General features: G+C 39.3%; 1 pseudogene; it reads right to left on the minus strand.

The window, feature by feature from the left end:
- Window positions 1–1364: 1364 nt before the first annotated feature.
- Window positions 1365–21439, minus strand: LOC137977156 (uncharacterized; annotated as a pseudogene).
- Between the last annotated feature and the right edge of the window lie 277 nt (window positions 21440–21716).

Raw genomic sequence — 21716 nt, forward strand, 5'->3', positions numbered from 1 at the left:
AGAAACGAACTAAAAATGTTGCCTTCGCTTTTTGAGATTTTAATGTGCGAACAAGAACGCGGAGTGTCAATTGCGACTTGATTTTTTACCAACATTCCTTTGTTAAGCTGTACATTTACACGTTTGTATTTAAGTCATTGACGTAGGTGTTTCCCGTCTAATTTCCACATACCTTTAAAATTTAGCTGTTATTTCTCTCGTTCAATTGTTCACGTCTACGGTAGTTGCGACGACAAGGCTTTTCACAAGTCAAGTTTTATATTAGCCTTTTGGAATTCATACATCGTTTGTAAGTATCCAACTCTTGGCTTTCGTGTGTTTTGCCATAGTTTCCTTGTCGATTTCTGCTCGTAGTTGACTGCACGCAGCCCATAGTTCGATTGAATTCTATTTATTTACCAACCGCATCTACTACAGATTAAAATGAAAAAATGAAGCGCGTCTAGGTATGCAGACGACTATTCGACCTCGACAGTATAATACGCTTGCCGAGCTAGCTATTGCTTTTGTTGCTCTGATTATATCCTCGTAGTTAGTTTTGCCGATGTTGCCCCAGAAACAGTCGAAATTTGGCAAAGCTCTACATGTTGTGACCAGTATGATGATAAGGGCAATGTGGTAGTTAGTTTCGGTCTTCTCCGAACATATCGCAAGAAGTTGACTATCAACTCAAATGTTGTCATCATTTATTTTCGATGGACGAATCATGACACCAAGCACAACACCAAGGTAAAAGGTATTGCATGATCCTTGTCTCAATTTTTCGCGAATTTTGTTTTGGGGAGAAGAAAAATAACAGAGCACGGCATACCTGGGACTAAACATGGCTGTGTGTTGCATTTTTGGGACTGAATGCTTGGTCCCAAACCACTGCAGTCCTTTCCGCCGTTCACTGGTATTGGATTGGTGCAACTTCTTCGTTGAGTTTGCTCTCCACCTCCACATGACTTTGAGCATTTGCTATACTGTTCCCAAGGTGAATAACCACCATTGACTGAAAACATTGAATTGATAGCTGAACAAGAAATTTGCTCAAAATAAGGAATCGGTCCACATCTTAAGACGTCTCCGTTGTCAATTGAAATATCAAGCCCGATTAGTTTATGATAAATGAAACAATAAATTTCATGAAATCCAACTTATGTATTACATTTCTGATGAAAGCTTAATTGAAAATAACGATCTTATGGAACAAAATTACGTTTTCAACGGGAAAATGTAATATGGCATAATTAATGCAATGACATTCATGAATTCCTTATAATTGTAGCTTTCTTCTCGAGTCTCGGTTATTGAACGCACATCAGCTGTCGTTCAAACGCAAACGTACCTGGACATGCATTTGTAAGACATTTCTCTGTTTGTTACCCTGGTCCGAGGCTAGCACAATTTTTTCCGCCATGTTCTGGCACAGGTTCAGTACACTTTCTTGTTCGCAAACTTTCACGTCCTCCACAGGAAGTAGAGCAGTCCGACCACTCTGTCCAATCGGTGTAACCTCCATTGACTAAAGAATAAATAAGAATAAATAAAAGACATGTAAAAGGTTAAATGCAACACTAAACACTGCAATGTTTAGTTAATAAGTCATACTCTTTTTTGAACTAGAACTGCTATAACGTGTACGTGTATAGCCATGGGTTGCAATGTGAATGGCCAAGAAAAAATATGAAGAGGCTGGCTGGGACTTATACTTGCGAATAGATGTCTCTCAAAGGGAAGCGTTTTTGCCTAGGTTGAGTGACAAGTTTTAAATGTTTCGTTGAGTTTGTTCAATTCAAAAATCGCGCTTTAAAAAGCCAGGACAATGTACGTGCGAGATGTGAAAATAGTATTCTTTGGATCGGTGTGCATTTCAGATACTATGGAATAATTCAAAAAGATAATATTATTCTTACTTGGACAGTTGTGTGTGTTACACTCTGTAGTTTTCATGCTCAATCCAAGAGAGCTGCAGCTTTTTCCACCGTTTGCCGGCGGTGGATTGGTGCATGTCCTTCCCATGTTTGCGCTCCTACTCCGCAAGATTTGGAGCATGTGTGGTAAGGTTGCCAATCGGAATAGCCACCATCGACTGTAAATTAAAGAACATTGTTACGTCCAGACTATTTTGGACGGTTAAGAAAACGGGGTAACTGTTTTACCTTAACTACCAGCAGCCAGAGCCGCCGAACAATTCACATGTAGGGTTTATGATATAACGGGCAATTGGGTTTATACCTGGACAGCTGTTGATATTGCATTTACCAGTCTCGGTGTCAGATCCCAACTGGGAGCAATCTTTGCCGCCAGGGCTGGCTTCGAGAATGTCGTCCTCCTCCACAAGAAGCAGAAGAAAGACTCCATGAACTCCAGCCGGAATAGCCACCGTCATCTGCAATGCACGGAGAATCGATAAGCTGTAGTAAAGATGTTTCTCTATGGCATACAACATGGAGAGTAAAGATGCAGCTTTCTGTACTTGACCGGTTAGATAGAAGCAAAAAAGTGCTGTGTTTGTATGGAAGATCGCAGAGTTCACTTTCAGCTGGGTCATCTCTCAGTGAAAGTAGAGTTTCCGGCCAAGTATAAACGTAGATCGTTTAATGTAGCACACATTAGTACCTGAGTAATCTTATATTTTTAAGGATAAATACCTTACGTTTCCTTTTAGGGTCCTTTAGACTGCGGGTGTTATCGGCTAAAACGGTTCCGGCAAGGATGTCGAATTTTTTCGACAAATATATGAAAAAGGCATTTTGGATTGCAAGAAGCAGCATATCCCTTCACTTTAACAACTTCTGGGGAAATTCAATTTTATTTCACTCACACATTGTGCCAGCATTGTTAAAAGGTAAATTACTCACTGGTTTTGCATCCATAAAACTCTGCTCTCAACGCAATGTAGCTATTCCATTCCTCCGGGACGATTCTGACATACCGAGCTCTGATTGGTGGTTTTAGATCATGAGCGACAACCATGTATCTGTCATTGTTGGCAACGAGGGTCTGCACAAATAAGGTTAGAAAATGGGTTGATGTGGTAGGGAAATCATTGGTTATGTCGTGGTTAAACTACTTTGGTTTGTTCTCTCAATAGACAAAAGAATCACAAAGCCTCTTTTCTTACAATCATTCAGAATCAAACCATGTGGTCATTGCTTCAGAGAGGTGTGTGGCTTTAAGCCGCGTCTTCAATTGTTTCTAATCTAATTCGCTATATTTGCATTATCATGAAGACTGTTGTGAGAGAATTTTTTTTGTTCCATCTTATCTTAGTTTCAGTCTGACCGTTATGACTCATAACGCTTCTTAGTTCAGTTTGAATGGATTGTTTGGAGAAGGCACTCGCTTCTTGGCTCAACCATTTTAATTTCACGTGATTAGGTAACTCTCCTGCCATTCCAGCACGGAAGGGTTTCTTCTTTTGAAGGTATAATAAGTGACTTACCTTGGTGTATCCATTGACTTGATATTGTCGGAAGTAATTGCCGTCGGTGCTATACCAGAGTGTATATCCTTTAACTCACTGAGCAGCATCTTGACGATCCTGGGTTTCAACTCGTGTTATCACCGTCTCGACTCCAAAGTCCACTTGTAGCCATTGAGCGTGGTCTTGTTTGTTTGGAATCCAGGTTCCGTTGCGGCCGCTTTGTGGATGGAAATATAGCATCTTCGGGTCCATAGTATGAATTTAGCTGCGAAGAGGCACTTATTGCTGAATTGGGCAGATGTCTGTTCTGCATTCCATGCTGAATCTGGCAGGAGGGTATTTCGGGAATGAGAAAGCCTATACAGAATGAAAAGTGTAGGTGCTTACTGAGATTTGCGCATGTTTCAGTTTCATGTACCGTGGGTCATTTGCATAATTGTAGGTAAAACGGTCAACTCTGCATGCCCACGAGCTAATCAGTCAAGCGTTATTATAAAGTAACTGTTAGATAAGATAAAGGCGAGGTAACATATCCAAGACATTCAGCTATAAACTGCTTCATATCTGTCCGTTTTTTATGGTGTGCCTGAAAGGTGATTGAACATAAATAATGTCGATCTGTCCTGCGCCGAAAGTGAACCAAGTTTCTTCAACTTCCAACTTTTTTTTAAATAGACAGGACCTATAAAACTGTAATTATTGCCTCCTTTTATTTCGGTTATTGTTTATTGTTCATTATTTTTACGTCAGATAATACCGAAGACAATTACATATTGAAAGTTGGCTATGGTTACGATACTTGGATTAGCAAATAACTAAAGCGAGCAAGTGTATGGATTTTACAGCTATCAAACCTTCAGTGCAGTCAAAGAGTTCAAAGCGCAACGCCAGATAGGATTGGTACTCCTTGGGGTGAATCCTTATGTAGCGTGCTACGATGGGTGGATTGAGGATATGTCCAACGACGGTATTTTGATCTTTGTTGCCGGTAAGAATCTAAAAGGACAAAAGTTTGGTTAAGGTAGTTTGCAGTTTTCTTGGAAAACTAGACCCTCCGTGAGGGTACACTGGGTTGCCTGTACACACATGTGGTACGTGCACCGTTCCAGACAATTTTTTTCAAGTTGAGGAGTCATTAAGACCATTTAAGGGGTCAACCAGAAGTCATACCAGCAGAGGCTTTTTGGCTCACAGGTCCTCACACATTCGTACGACGAAACAGATCTGTCCTTGCGTAATATGTAGCTCTAACAGTGCACGATATTGTTTTGGTATTGTCTATCATTGTAGTGCCATGGTAGAAGTCTTGGGTAAATAGCCCGAGAAGACATGTGGTTACTAGCAAAGTACTGAACCCAGAAACATTGAAGAAAATAAATGGGAAGTGAGAAACATTGGCTTCTGATAATTTTCAAGCTCCCTCACAACTTCTTTTCACCACACGTTTAAGCGTGCCGTCTGAGCATCTGACAGCTTTCTAATGCTAAAGTTAATCCTTTCCGGCGGGGTTAGTATCTGGATGGATGACACAAAACATATACCCCTTCGAAAAACAGAAGCATTGGACCGAAAATACTATTAACGCTAACAAATGCGAACTCAGCAAGGTACAGATTTTGTTAGCTTACTTTATGCAAAAACAAATATTGATGCAAAAGTAAATAAATATTGATACACAGTTTTTAGAAAGAGCAGAAGGAAGTTTCCAGGACGGTCGCAAGAGAATAACATATTTACTTCATGAAAACAACATTAATTTTGAACCGTGAATAGAAAAAAAAGAATAGTATAGAAAAAGTTACGATCAGCGACAAACATTTTGGGAGATTTTTGCTACGTCCAATTTTGTTATTGTACTTTTGGCTGCACAAATAAATCGCAAAATCGAAAGTGACATCGCAGGAATTCAGCGGGCGCCGTGATTAAGTTACCGCGGCATGTTTACTCGCCAAACAGCATCTGTGTCAAATGATGGCAAGATACCGGGTTTTCGTAAGTTTCTTTTTCTGTCAAGTGTTCTAAAGTTTGACAATAAATGAGCGAATTCAAAACAAAGATCACAATCGCCCAAACTCTTGAAGAAAATTTTACTCTCCAAGACGAGGTTATTTATCACCAGGTAATTCCATCATTTTGGAAATAGCAGCTACTTTATTATTAATCGGCGTCACAATTTTTTGCTGATTTTGGGGCTCATTTTGTTGAAACTCAAGCACGCTTCCAACAGACCTGTTTATTTTCGTGAACCTTTCCTGCTTACAGGGCAATACTAAAAATATCCTCCCGTATCACATTTCAACCTTAAGCTCGAAAGTTCAATTCACAACATGATATTATAATTCACAAAGGCAGAAAATATCACAGAATCCTTTTCCAGCGAAACATTTTATTGAAACAAACAACATAAGATACACAATGACTTTCGACGCCATTGCTGGTTAACGAGAATAACAAACTCACGAGGCAGAATGTATATTTATATTTAATTAAGTTAGCACAACAGAAAGACACGAAAATGCTTTACTATTGCCATAAAAACTAACCAGTTAAGCTCGCATATTATAAAGCACGATGAATTCATAAAGGTCACCTTTTCCAGTGAACAATTTTTTGAAGCAAACATATTTGCTATTAGAGGCAAAAACCCCTTCCTATTTCATTACGTGCGTGAAGCGAAAAAACTCAATCGTGTCAAATATGCGTAATATTACAACAAACTAAAATTTCAGGATCAAACCGTTTCCATGAAGAACCTTTTCCTTGAATAATGAAGCACAAAATAGACGACAAGCTTTCTTTCAAATAATTCTTGGCCGTCACATTTCCAATTATTGTTTTTTGCCTGAAGACTGTGCAGAGTTGATTACAGATCCACTTAAGGTGTTCGATTCGTTCTCTGTCTTTGTTGAACCCATAAGTTACCAGAGAATTTTCCATTTGGTTTCAGTGTTCTACATAACAGCACACTTAATAAAAAATTAGAAAATGCAGCTCACTTTGCATGATTTCGGCTCGACGCGCGACAGATTGTTGTCGAAGTCAATTACTCGTCGCTTTTAGATTCCACCGCCTGTCTTGTTCAGTATCCAATTGACTTGCCATTATTGAGCTTCATAAGGGTATATTTTGTTCAAAGATCCACTTTCGACGCCATTGCCGGTTAAGTTAATCGTTCTACTGTGTCCACCAGAGAAATCTACGCATTTCTCACTACCCTCTCGATCCTAAGAAAATACGCGCAGAAGGCTCTATGTACAAATTCACCACCTAGCAGGGGAGTGACAGGCAAGACTTTTACCGACACGGAAAAAAAAATAAATAAAACGAACAAATCCCACACACTTTCCGACTGGGATTGCCATACTGGCAACCCAGTAAAAAGGGAAACAATTGGTAGCAAAGATATAAAAGCAGTTACTTTATCAAGTGTAATGGTGAAGCTTTGCTTAACAACGCTGCAAGCTCAGTTTATTTCGCGAAAATTAAACAATCACAAGACACCGCTGGTTTTAGTGTGTTTCTGAAGAGAAAAACAAGGTATTATACGTAAATTGAAAAAATGGTGAATGTGAAAAATCTATTCACCGCCAGTGTGGTTATAAAATCGGCTAAAAAAAAAGGGAAAGAAAAGTTGTCGCAGTGACCTTGCAGCCTTTTTTCGTTCCAATTATTAGGGTGCATTCATGAAAACAGTCGGCTTTCATCAACGTGTGGCGGGTTTTATTTGTGGACTCGGTTGTAATACTGTAGATTTTTCGTCGAGTTTTCGGTTTTTGCTTCATGAAAATAACATTCCTCTTCTGTTTGCAGTATATCCGACCAGGCTATAAATAAGCTATAAATAAGCTTGGGACTTGGGATATTGTTCTGTTCACACTTGTTTTGAATTTGAATTTTAAGTCTGTTCAATTTACAAAGGCAAATTGCGACTTCAAACGAATGTTCTGGTCTTTTTCTCAGATTACCCATGTTATTTACGGGGGTTTACGGTATTACGCACCGAGTTGTTACTGTAAGGTAGGAATGGGCCTCTTTCAACACTGTAACTTATAGAATACGTTTTGACCCATTGAGCTGCATCTTGACGTCCTTGGGTGGCAATCCGTGTTATTTTGGTGATTTTCCCAAGATCGACTTGAATCCACTGTCCGATATCATTAGCTTTAGGAATCCATGCTCCGGCATAACTTCCCATTTTGCTAGTTTGAAGTCTGGCTCGTTCTGGACCATAATATTGATTGTAGAGGGAGGTAGCTGTGATATCACTGCTGGGAATTTGACCGGTTGTCATTCCAAGTTCTGATTGGCATTCGAGTTTTGGTGGTTCGAACCCTAGTGCAAGAAAAAAGGATAGCTTGTTAAATTGCTTTGTTTAAGCAGTTTGGACATTCCTCCGCCTTCATTTAAGGTAATTAGTTTCCTTCGTCATTTACAGTCTTCAGGATGCCTGATCCCTTGCATAACCATAGGCAGCCCAAGTTCGCGTCTCTAGAGAGCGCGTAATAATTAATTACTAGTGGGAAGCTGACCTTTGAGTGCAAGCGGTATTGGGTTACAGGCAGCCGCTGAGAATTTGAACGTGTTATAAGAAAATGGGAAATAAAATACCGTCGATTCTGAAGCCTAAAAAACCCTCAATTAATCGTTCATTCAATAAAATGAATAAAACTGACTCACCTCTGGTGTATTCTTGTGCGTTTTGATGCCAATGAGGTAAAGTCATTTCATGTACAACACTTTCCCCATCCCCACAGCGGCTTCTCGAACAGCTCCATTGTTACAAGTGACGCTGTGGGGATGGGGTAAGTGTTGTACATGAAATGACTGTACCTTATCCGGTGGAGTTAATTTGACCTCGGACCCAAGCTCCGTGACCATTTTCATAATCATCAGCTGTTAAAATCATCAGCTATCGTGGAATCGGAAGCAGAAAATGCTCATTTCCAGCCAAGTGCGTGGGGATTTTTGACGACGAAACATCCACCGAGGTTCGCAAATGATAGGGCTTTAGCTTTGCTTAAAAAAATCGCGTCTGGGATGGATTTTCGAGGCGCAAGCCGCCTCTGAGCTGACTACGCGAGCTTGCGGTCGAAATCTTAGTGTGCTGCCTTGACGTCGTCTCAGGACGGGAATGACAGTGATTTCACGGAATGCCCGAGAAGGTAAAATAAGCACCAAAACGCACAAGAAAACACCAGAGGTGAGTCAGTTTTATTCATTTTATTGAATGAACGTTAAATTGAGCGGTTATTTTAGGCTTCATAATCGAAGGTATTTTATTTCCCATACAAAGTCTTATAACGCGTTTAAATTCTTACGGGCTGCCTGTAACCCAATACCGCTTGCACTCAAAGGTCATCTTCCCACTGGTAATTAATTATTACGCGCTCTCTAGTGACGCGAACTTGGGCCGCCTATAGCATAACAGAAGAATCGGACGTCTCTGAATTTCTCGCAAGAACTGTAATCTCGTTCCACAGAAACCATCTCACGTAACTTCCGTCATGTCAATGTACTGCGTATGTAAATTTACATGTTGTAAACATTGAAACTAACTCAAATATTTTACATAAAGTTATTCTGGGTCGGTCAGTCTTTGTGTTCGTCTACATTCTTTTTTGCAAAGATTTGTTTGTTAAGGTTGCTCTCAATGTTGTTAGCTTTAGTTTCTTCCTCACTCTGCTTGGGGTCCAATGATCATTCCTTGGTGAGGAATATGTTCATTGTCTTTAATTGTAATTATATATACGAGACGAATCGAGTTCATTGTCTTAGAATACGCTGTACAAGCAAGATGACGGACAGGCTCATCGTCAACTTTTCAAATCTCGTGAAGTCGCACTCGTTGATACTCGAATTTTAAGTGGTAAACTATGAGCTTGTTCTCCTACCTTTTCTGCAGCCATAGAATTCTGCCCTCATGGAAACGTGTCCTTGCCAGGACTCCGGGTGGATACGAATGAAGCGGGTGATGATCAGATTTTTGAAAGCCTGCATTACAGCTGTATATCAGTCATTATTTCCTGGAAATACCTGAAACGGCGTAGGAATACGAGGGTTCTTCAAAACGACACACAAACTGCCTCAAAACAGAAACGATGAGCAAATCGTTTTGAGCAAGTTTGTTCATTGAGTCTGCAGTAATTTATTGGTCAACCTAAAAGGGGGAATTATTAGTGGGATCAATAGTTTAAACAACTTTTCTTTTATAGAATAATATCTCGCATGATTGTTTTATGAAGTGGATAACACGATTGACATTTGGAGAAAGAGAAAGCCACTTTTTTCTCTTCCCTTTTTCCTTTTAGAGATTTATTTGTGAAATGCTTGTTCTTATGGAAAGTTACTTATCTTTTTTCGTCTATCTTCTTTGTAAACTCCAAAAAATATCGAGTCGTAGCCATACGAAAGGCTAAAGCTTTTGACCCATTGATCTGCATCTGTTCGTCCTTAAATGACTACACGGGAGACTTTTGTGAAATCGCCAAAGTCTACCTGCAAGTACTGGAAAACGTCGTTTCTTTTTGCTGACCAGGACCTGACCCTTCCTGATCGATACAGAAAGTGCAATCTTCAATTAATGGATCTATATGCTGTGGAGTATTCTGTTGAAGCCGTGATTGCAGAGTCTGGAATCTCTCCATTTTGCATTCCTAGTGCCTCCACACATACTGGAGGCTTTGGGGCTGGGAAGCCTACATAAATATAATAAATAGATGAAGGTTTATTTAATAAGTAATTGCATTTCAACAACTAATGACAACGTGACTTTTTACGTCATTTGAAACAGACGCGGAAAATTCAGGAGGAAGTACCTCTATAGCATTCAACACATTGCAACGCGTGAAAGCAAAGTTAGGGGTGGAATCATCCGTGCTTATTGTAAATACTTGGACTTCTGAGTAAGGAACATCTTGAAATTAAAGAGTATGCAATGCATTTCATCAAAAATTTGGTGAAATTATCGCGGACTTACCTCTAGTGCTGCCACAGAACTCGGCACCCAAAGCTGGGTGACCTCATGAGGTTTTTATTCGGATTTGTAAAAAGCGCGAAAATTATGGGTGGATCGATTGAGTTACCAACGGATTCGTTCCTGTCCAGAGAATTGCCAATGAACACCTAATAAAATAATGATAAGAATGAACTTAAAAACAAATCTTAACAGAAAATATTACAAAGTTGGTAGTAATCTGACCTTTATAGTTATAAAAATGTAACATGTGACGAATAAACCTAGGTGTAGATCAATATGGAGGCACTGTTATCTTAAGGTGATTCGATTCCTCAGAAAAAAAAGTTGTTGAACGGTTTTCTTGAAACTTTCCCTGTATGTTCCCTACTAATCCCTTTTTTGAGAACTACAATGAAAAAGATTAGTCACTGTGATTGCTTAAGAGATATAATGGACCAATCGTACCCCATTGATACCTGTACTGATACTAATCACGCGCGTTATTTCAACGGTTCAGGGTACATTTTGCGGTAGCTAAACGAGAGGGTTTTTAAAGTAACACTTGAAATAATAAAAACTTCATTGGTAAAAAATCTAGAGCATATGGAACACTGTCTTATATAGTTTATGGACAAATCACTCAACTTAAAACGACGTCGACTCAAAACGTTTCTCGAGTCGTTGTTTTCAAATCATGACTTACATTCCTGGGTAAAGTGCTTTGTGTACGTTTTTAGCTATATCTTTTTTTCCTTCCGATTTTTTTTAATTGATTAAAGGGAAATAATTTCTACACAAATGATGTAATACAAAATATAGGTCACTGTGCTCGTTTAAGAGTAAAACACCATCGTACCTGATTATCTCGATTATCGTAGATCGAAACAACAAAATTCGCCATGTTTTCGGAATGTGCGCTTATTCGCAAAGAGTTATGGGTCATTCCTAACTTCTGTCACGTGTTGAGAACTATTTTATCGTGTATGATCGTTTTTTGCCATATTTACAATGTTGCAAATTGGACCAATGTATAAATCTTGACACACCATATGCCCAGTACAGGATGCGCAGTGCAATACTGAGGAACACCTTAATTTTTCGAAATGATAGGGACCTTTGGTAAAAGTATTTGTGGACTTCTTTTCCGCCCGATTTTTATTGTTATGGCTAGTCTTTGTTTCAAGTGACGATATAATTACTTTCAGCTAAATATTAAATAGTTTAGCTGATTTTTTTTTTAGAGTGGTTCATAGAGCTAATATACGGTTACCATCCAATTAGGTAACGGTAACCATCCAATTAGCGTCTGATCTTCCTCGAGTTGCAAGAGCTGTTACCTTGGTTACGTTGCCCAGATCAAACTGTATGAACTGTTTTGCGTCGTTATACGGAGCAGCCCAACCTCCTCCGAAGCTTACTTCTTTAAGTGTTCGTAAACGGCCTCGGTCTGGTCCCCAATATTGGTTGTACATTGTCGAGGCTGCAATAGCAATGCTTGGAATTTCAATTCCTAAGGGATCTCTGCATTTGATTTCCGGGGGCGTAAAACCTTTCAAGAAAGTTATAATAAACTCAAGCACTGACACGCACGCATATAACTTTTCCAATTTATGTAGAGTGGATTTTATCAGATTTTTGAGCCGTATCAAATGAAAGACTTAAGGTAATATGAAATTTGTAAGTGGCGACTGAAAATATGTCAATGTTCGTAGACTTATCATGCTATTTGCAAATTTTATGTGTCGCAGACATATGGATACAATAAAGAAGAAAGCACCTCCACTTACCTTGTCTGCAACCATAAAGCTCGGCTCGTATGGCAATATAACCATCCCATGTTTTGGGTTTGATGCGAAGGTAGCGGATAACGATGGGATATTTCAAATTGTGATAAACCACCGTATACTGATCAAAATTTCCCGAGAATACCTGTTAGAGAATACATAATATTATTGCCACTACACGATTAATAAGTATCCAAGATGACAAGACCAAGTGAGGCATGAAAACCTGAGTCACCGATGGGGTTTCACTTTAGCACTCCAAATCTTAAGTTGGATTGTTGAAAAAGTACATTACCTTTTACTGGTATTGTGACTGCGTGATGCACATGCAAGTCCGCAGATAATTCTTACTCGCCAGGGGTCAGGGTGTTTAGTACCTCATTGGTTAAGGCATTTTATCATAACCGCAATTTGTGGAGAAAGTTAAGAGTACCATACACACGACTATGTATAGCCATGTTCCCCTTATTGTTGCTGTTTGTTGGTAGTTGCAACTGACGGATCAAAACGGAATTGTAGTTATCTTCCTTATAGTCCTGAAAGAATACTCCGTCATAACTGTAAGCAAGCGAAGAGCTCTTCGTCCACCATACCCATCTTGCTTCCTTGCGTGGCGACCTTCGTAACTTGGGTCCAGTCACCAAAGTTTACTTCAAAGTACTGGAAATCATTGTTCGCAGACACTGCCCAAGATCCATACTTGCCCGATGTTGCTTGAAAGTGTAGCCGACCATTACCAGGTCCCATCGAGATTGCAATGTACGACGTAGAGGCGCGTAAAGCGGAGTCTGGTATCTGGTTGTTTTGCATTCCAAGTGGCGATGAACAGGTGGGTGGCTTTGGTGTTGAGAATCCTAGGACAGATATTACCGCGCACCGGTGGCTCAGTTGGTTGAGCACGGGCTCTCACGCGGGAGGTCGTGAGTTCAACTCCGGCCGGACCAACACTCAGGGTCTTTAAATAACTGAGGAGAAAGTGCTGCCTTTGTAATTACATCTGCAAGTGGTTAGACTCTCTAGTCTTCTCGGATAAGGACGATAAGCCGGAGCTCCCGTCTCACAGCCCTTCAATGTTCATCATCCTGTGGGACGTAAAAGAACCCGCACACTTGTCGCAAATAGTAGGGCATATAGTTCTCGGCGTTGTGGTCTGTCTTCTGTGATGTATCATGGTTGGGAGGGTAAATACAGATCTCCATTTAAACCAGCTATGCTGAACTGGAATTTCTGTATAAATAATGTATATAAATAAATAAATAAATAAATAAATATAAATAAATAAATAAATTGTTTTTAGTGTGGTTAAATTTACTGAATCGTGTATCTGGCAGATCTCTCTATGGGAAGGTGGCAAATGAAGCCTAGTTTTGTATGGAGTAGTTTTAAGGCCATTGATCGTTATATTTATTGCAAACCTGAAAGTGGTGCGATTCTTATTTGGTTCAAGTATGAAGCAAGTACAATTGAGATCAACTGTGTTGCGGAAACTCATTTATTTAAAGATGAAATGATATATGAAATGGATCATATATGAGCGAGGTCACGGGTTCAAAACCCGTTGAAATCCTCAATTTTTAGGCTTCTTTACGCAATTGCAAAAGTTGCGTTCATAACTGCGAGGATCATAGCTTCACTTGAATTCATTTATTTGCAGTACGTAAATAATCCTCTTGAGTCTTAACTGTAATATACAGTTAGCATTGCTACTTTCCTCATATCGAACAATATCTCGCTACTGTCACTTTGTCGATACATAAAGTTTGTTGCTCTGTTTTTGGTACATTTTTTCGGGCTTAGTATACTAATTATCTTGTTTATACAAAAAGAAAAAATATGCCTTCACGGCATTCATAAAGCTCCACTCTCATAGCAATGAATCCCTGCCAAGTCCTTGGTTGAACCTTGATGTATCGAGCCACAATTGGCGGATTTATTATATTTCCTACTGGTGAATTTCTGTCTCTGTTGCCTGGAAATATCTATAACAGGAGCAGAAATGACATTTTGTGTTGGGTAAATGAAGAACAAAGCACGAAGTGGTATTTAACTAGAAATCTATGCTACTCTGGATAGCAACTTCCATTTCACTATGGCTATTCCCATTGTTTCTTTTTTACATTTGTTGATTGTGTGGACAAATCATTGAAGCTGAGATTTTATAGCAAGATGCTGCGTCGATTATAACATTGACACAAAATGGCGTTTTAGAATTTGTGCCAACCTGGCCATCTTCGTAGGAAGCGAAACTTCCTCCGTAGACTCTGTAAGACAGAGAGTAGCTTGTGGTCCACCAATCGGCGTTGTCCCTCCCTTGAATTGCCATTCTTGTGACCTTCGTATTTTTTTCCAAATCAAACGGGATCCATTCCCCTTGGTTTGATGATTTAGGGGATCATCCGCTGATGTAATTTCCTTCAGTAACTACGCGTAGTCTTGCTCTTTCTGGGCCGTAAAATTGATTATACTGAGAGGAGGCTACGATATCTTTATTTGGAATCTGGTGTGTTTCTAATCCAAGAGGCGTGGCTCAGACAACCTTTGGAGTTTCAAATCCTGGATAATAAATTGATAGTCTAAATTCTCCATATTCCGAATTAAAAAAAAGATTGCGAATTATTTCTATATTCTTTGCCTCTTCTTCCTAATGGAGATTCAGGGGTTGGATTTCAAGTGATGCTCTGAGATACATGAATAACACTCGTGTTTTAAATCGTATATCTTGCATGGTTTGGTCCATGCTCTTTGGTATAAAGGAATCCTGGAAGGAAGATCTACTCACAGAAAGTTTCTGGCCTATTTTGCTTACCTTCCCTACAGCCATAGAATTCAGCCCTCAGAGCTATGTAGCCTTGCCAAGTAACTGGGTTGATCCTTATGTACCTTGTTATAATGGGGTTTTTGAGGTGATGACTAACGACAGTGTAACGGTCAGAGTTGCCAACAAAAATCTGGAAAATGAAATAGGCTTGTTGGAATTGTGGCAACACGTTTCGTTCAGAAACAATATCCAAAATACTACAATGTGTTGTGAAGAAAAAGGCATCCACGAATTCAGCAATGTTGGAGGGTTATGTTTAGTATTGCTTCAATAGGTTGCATTTTATAACTAAACCATTAGTACTGTCATAACCGAAACAAAATACAGATTTGATGAAGATACCTCGTTTGATATTAGTATATAGAGAAGTGCCGGACTCCAACCGAGTTGACAGTGCTACTTTCAACGTGAGGGTACCTTTTTAGTATGATTGTCTTTGTAGTCTTCGAAGAATACTCCATCGTAGCTATAAGAAAGACTGTATGTTTTGACCCCCCAATTACCATCTTGCCTTCCCTGGGTCGATTATCAAGTAACCTTGGTGAAAGTGCCAAAGTGAACAAGAAACCAGTGAAACTTGTCGGTCTTTGACACAGCCCAGGAAAATGCAGCCTTCCATTTCCAGGGACCATATATGAATTGTAGGAGGTGGATGCAGTTACTGCAGAGTCTGGGATCTGGTCGGTTTGCATTCCGAGGATTGTGTTGGATTTTTTGGTGTCTTTAGCGTCAAAACCTTTTTGAAAACACGCAGTTCATGATATCAGTTTTAAATTTTAAGTAAAAATGAAGCTAATGGTAAATGAATGACTGCAGCTACTGGAAAAATCTTATCTACCTCTTATTAACCAATATGTCAAAAAATACCCAGTAGTGAAAAAGTAAAAAAGATTTCGTCATCGCCTATGACGAACGTTTTTGATCGATTTATCCATGATGCTTTAATGCAAAATTATCACTTAATTTTGCAACGATAGACGGACGTAAACAAGTTATACTAGGATTTAAGTTAGGCTTAACTAGTTGTAAACAGAAGTGCAGTGTGTGAGATTGTTGTGAAGGGGCTGGGGGTAATCTGTTTTGAAGGAGTCGAGGTATGTTAGTTATTCTGCGAAAGTGGTTATAATGTCTTTAAACGTTTTGCGCAAGATTGGTAAGGTTCACTCGACTTTGTCGCGAGGTGTTCAGAACTGCCGAATACTACTTCGTAACCAAGAGAAGTATTTGAATGGTTCTTACCTCTCCATTGTTGTAAAACTCAAATCTTTCTCCCCGGCTGTAGCTCAGTTTATATTTTGTAACCCACCAGTTTGCACCTGATCTTCCTTGTGTTGCTATTCTGGTGATTTCAGTTGTCTTTCCCAGGTCGATCTGTAGCAACTGTCCAACGTCAGCATGCTTAGACGCCCAACCTCCTGAGCTTCCTTCTCTTTGCTCGTTTAATCTGCTTCTTTGTGCTCCAAAGTACTGATTGTAATCGGACGATGATTTCAAGGCTGAGTCAGGAATTTGTTTATTTTCCATTCCAAGGGGATCGACACATACGATGTTGGGTGGACTAAATCCTATAAAACGAGGCCGTTATTAAACAATAAAAATGTCTTTAAATTTTCTGTAGGAAAGATTGTCGTTGAATGAAACAACCTAACCATCAATAAGAAAGCCTGTGACCAGGTTCCGATTGTGCTGAAACCAATGAAGTGTCAACAAATATATCAAACAGTTTTCGCTTTTTAATTGTTGCACTATGCCCCCCAAGTTGTGCGTAATTACTTTTTCGACCCCACATTTGTGTTATAGCATGTTTAATACCGGAAGTTTCTTTATCTCTGTATTAGTGTCAATAGAAGCAGATGGTGGCTATTTCAATCCTTTTCTTTAGCGGTGCTTAATTTTACGAGTGTTTGAAGGGAAAGTATCACGCCATAAAGGGTCGAGCTTGGCTATCTTGCTCTGCCGACTGTGTGTACTAACGGACAAAGATAAGCTTCTTCTTTTGTGTTTTCAATCATTTGTACGTGGAGATGGATGGAGTTGAATCCCAAAACGAGAGCACAACTTGGATAAAATTACCAACCGCGCCTCAATTGAAAGCATGAGCTCTTGAACTCTTCTATTGTGCAATACACAGCAGCTTATCACGATTGTCATCAGGAGTCCTAGAGAATACCTTTCTTGCAGCCGTAAAACTCCGTTCGCATTGAAATATGGCCATTCCAAGTCTCGGGATGAATCCGAATGAAACGTGTTATAATTAGTTCCTTCAGTGTATTCTTTACCACAGTGTACTGGTCAGAGTTGGCTTTGAATATCTAGATAAACAAAATAAGGATATAAGGGTGAGATAAGAAATAATAATAATAAATAGTGATAACGAGTCGTTATTTCATCAAAAGATGAAACTACATATCTTATGTTACAATAATACGGAAGATAGAAACTATGAAAAAAATATCTACATATATACAAATATTATAAAAGTATGTCATTACAATAAATGGAGCTTTAAATATCAACCTATTTACAAAGGTGTTCATAAAACGCTCTGTATTAATTTTCGGGCGTGCGCAGCCTTTTTTCCTAAGATTATGTACATAAGTCTTCTCGACAGGAATGACATCTTTCAGTGGGTGGCAATCCGTTGATAATAATTAAAAGACGTTTGTGTTGGCTCTTTCCAATACAGTTATGATTTAACGATTTTTTTTAATGCGCTAATGAACGAGTTGTGGAACTGATGATTAAAATATTGCAGTGTTGATAGTTTTAAAACGAAATCAGTTGTGACATATTGGATTAAGGATCTTTTTGCCCCACCCGTTATCGTCGTGGACAGTCTGGTGGAAGACCCATCGTAACTGTAAGTGACAGTGAAACTTTTTACCCCCTGGGCAGCATCTTGTCTACCTTGTCTGCTAATGGCTCGTACTCTTGTCCAGCTTCCAAAATCTACTTGGAACCATTGGTTTATATTATTGGCTGCCGCTGCCCAACTTCCGTGTTTACCACTACTAGAAAGAAGATGGAGTCTGCCGAGGTATGGACCAAAGCTGTTTAGGTTATGAGAGCTTGAAGCGGTGATAGCTGAATCTGGTATGTCTTGCGATTGCATTCCAAGGGGAATCATGCACTGCGGAGGAGCTGGTGTGGAGAAACCTTCGATTATCCAAGAAAAATGCGGTTAACGTTATGGACATTCTTGCCGTTAATGACAAAAAATAAAACCTATAACAATCTCCTCTCGTGGGTGTGAAATATCGTTCTGGTTCCGAAGGGACAGTAGCAACTGACAGCACTGCTTCGTTTTCAACGACGACAATGAGATTGAACCATCAGTCTGAAGCTGAGAGTACGTTCCACAAGTTCAAGACCAACAGACTATATTTTACTCTTACACCCAGTTGTTTTTATAGAATGTAAATTGTGAGGTCTCACATAGCAATTTAATTGAAGCGAGTCAAAATAGCTCTAATAAATGGCTTCAGGTGGTGTAAATTGAACAGAATTTTTAAGGCTTGAAACTTCCCGTACCATAAGTGCATCCATAAAGTTCCACTCTTAAAACGGGGTATCCGTTGAACGTTTTAACGTTGATTTTAACAAATTAAGCAACGATGGGTGGATCCAGGATATGACCAACAGCTGTCGTGTGATCTGCGTTGCCTTGTAGAATCTAAAGGAGGAACAATGTGAATGGAAAACGAATAAGTTCCAAAAACAGCCTCAAGCTTTAGAGCAGACCAATCTCAAATTTCACTGAAATTAAAAGTAGCACACCTCGCCATTCTTATACGGACTAAACACTGCTCCATCATTACTGAAAGACAATGTGTAGGTCTTTGTCCACCAGCCCGCGTCAGATCTGCCTTGCTGAGCGATCCTTGTAACCTTTGTAACTTGCCCGAAGTCAATCTGAAGGAACTGTTTAGTATCCGCGTATTGGGAGCACCATCCTCCGTAGTAGTAGAAATATTTTATTTCATCATTTATGAGGTTACTGTTAAATGTATATAAATGTCTCGGTAGTCGAAGTCGGAAAGTACAGCAAAGACGTCGAACCGAAAGCATACTGTGGCGCCTCTGGCAGGTGCTATATGGTCTATGTATATGACTATGGAGCACAGCTTACAGCTAGACAGCTGGAATCAGCTGTATATACTGGTTTTTGGCGAGGGAGGAAAACCGGAGAAAAACTCTCTAAGCGGAGAAGACAACCAACTTACTCAACCCACTTATGGTATCAGGTCCGGGAATCGAACCTGGGCCATGTTGGTGGGAGGCGAGTGCTCTCACCACTACGCCAACTCTGCTTTCCTACAAAGATACAAAAAATTCCCTTTCATAATGGCAGGCAAATAAATTATTTTAATGCTAATGAGCATTTCTATCCTTGCTACGACCAGAAAATTTCAAAAGAATATTGTTTCAAAATGATGGTAGTAGATTTAATTAACATAAATAAGGTGGTCGCCATTTATCAACGTGGTCTGTAGCAGGAAGAAAACCAATTCTACTAAAAAATTATGTACGAATTGTAGCTGCATTGATTTAAAGGTAGTAAGAAGGTACCTTCTTGCTGCATGTTAAGTCTTGCTCGTTCTGGTCCTCTGTATTGGTTGTATCTGGACGATGCTACGATAGCAGAGTTTGATATGTTTTCATTTTCCCCTCAGAAAGGTGTCGCGCACTTTATTTTTGGTGTTTCGAATCCTGTTAAGTTGAAAAAGGTATACTTTTATTAGTTATCAAGTTTGGAATGGATAAAGCATTATTTCAATTTCGGGGAAACAAATTAAACTTGTCTACGGAGAAGGATTTATATTTGTTGAACACACATGTTGTGCGTTTTACTGCCTAGCTCTGTTAAAAACAAACCTTAATACATGCTTTTTGAGCTGGTTTTATCCATTTATGAGTAGTTATTAATTTCTTGTGATATATAAAGTCGTAGAGTTATTCATTATTTGGACAGGTTTCCTTTGCAACGTATGGCTGGAGGAGAGATTAGTGCTTATTCAGTTGTATATGTACCTTTCCTGCAACCGTAAAGTGTTCAGTACATTTCTAACCACGGTGTATCGGTCAGAGTTGGCTGTAAATATCTGAGGGAATAGTATGTTTAAGCAAGCGTTTAAAAAATATAGTATTACGAATATACAGTTTTTAGTTCTTAAATAGTCAATACATTAAACATCACACGTTCTATTTTCTGGGGGGTCTTCTTTAGTTACTAAACTATGAAGGACTTTTCAAAGTTCTAGTATCAAGAATCTCGGTGGTTTAATGTGAGATTCTTTGAGTGGGAGTACAGATATATGCCGCTATCGTTTACTCATTTAGACGTCAAAGAAGTGTTACGCAGCGGAAAATATTTTAGTACGCTCTACTCGTTGAACTTCGTAATGACCTCTATTTCTATTGTTATTCGGATAAGTCTTGCTTAGGCGAGAAGACTGTACTGCTTTTTAGTTATTAATTAAGCTCTTTTTCTTTCCAAGAAAAAGACATTTTTTGCAAGATTTTTAAATAAGATTTCTTAATGAATAAAGTAATATCAGAAACCAATAAGGGCTGAAGCATGTAACGCGCGTTCACAGCTTCCGAATATTCAGTGCGAACTGATTGGTTAAATGTTTCAGTGCTATGTATATCTTTTATAAGTTTTGGTGTGTATTCTCGCTGTGATGCGCCCGCCAGGGCGATTCAAAATACAAAAAAAAAAAAAAAGTAGAAGTATTTAGCCCTACTACACACCACAACATCTAATAAGCTATTTACTATCCAACTTTTTTGCACCAATGTTTTAGTAAATGAATTGTAAGCAACCCGCGAGAACGTGTTGCAAATTTGAGCGTGCGCAGCAACACCAGCAACTTAACTAGTCAAAACGATTCTCTATTGTACAATAAGCAAGATTACAAATAATTAACAGTATAATACCATGGAATAATTGTACTCGCTTCGTGCGTTTTTTGTACAACAACTAACACAGTTCGATAATAAAGCACTTTATTTACGTCTTTTGAGAAGGAGCGTCTTTTTGCAGGTGGATTTAATGAAAGTTTGACAATTTTTCGTATGGCCGTAAATATGTTGATGGATGGTCATTAATTTATGGCATAAATGCTATAATTACAGTGTCTTACTTTCTTTTGCGCATTCTCGTTGTCAACCGTGGTGTAGAAGACCCCATCATAGCTGTATGATAAGCTATAGCTTTTCACCCATTGATCAGAGTCTTGTCTTCCCTGGGTGGCTACTGCCGAAAGTTTGGTCCAACTTCCAAAATCGACCTGAAACCACTGGTTGGCATCATTGGATCCCGCAGCCCACCTTCCTTGCTTACCACTGCCAGCGGACAGGAAGTGCAGCCTCCCGACGTATGGTGTGAAACTGTTTGCATTTGCAGAGGTTGAACCTGTGATTGCTGAATCGGGTAGGTTTCCAAATTGCATTCCAAGAGCATCCATACATTGTGGTGTTGCTGGCTTAAGGAAACCTTTGGGATAGTGTGGCTGGAGTTAGTGCTGCAGCAACACCAGTTAAAAGTTAAATAGTTTTTACTGAATTTTAGCTTACTTTCTCGAGCAGGATTACGCAGTTTCAGTAAAAACGTAATGTTAATTAATGTCGTAAATTTGGAGTGGCTATCGCAATTGAAGTGAAAGCAAAGTAACGATGAATATCGCAATTAGGTAAGCAAACCCAGCAGTTGCAAGTGAGTCTTAAAAGTGTAGACTTGAACCG

The sequence above is a fragment of the Montipora foliosa genome, chromosome 11 (genome assembly GCF_036669935.1).
Source record: "Montipora foliosa isolate CH-2021 chromosome 11, ASM3666993v2, whole genome shotgun sequence".
Lineage (NCBI taxonomy): Eukaryota > Metazoa > Cnidaria > Anthozoa > Scleractinia > Acroporidae > Montipora > Montipora foliosa.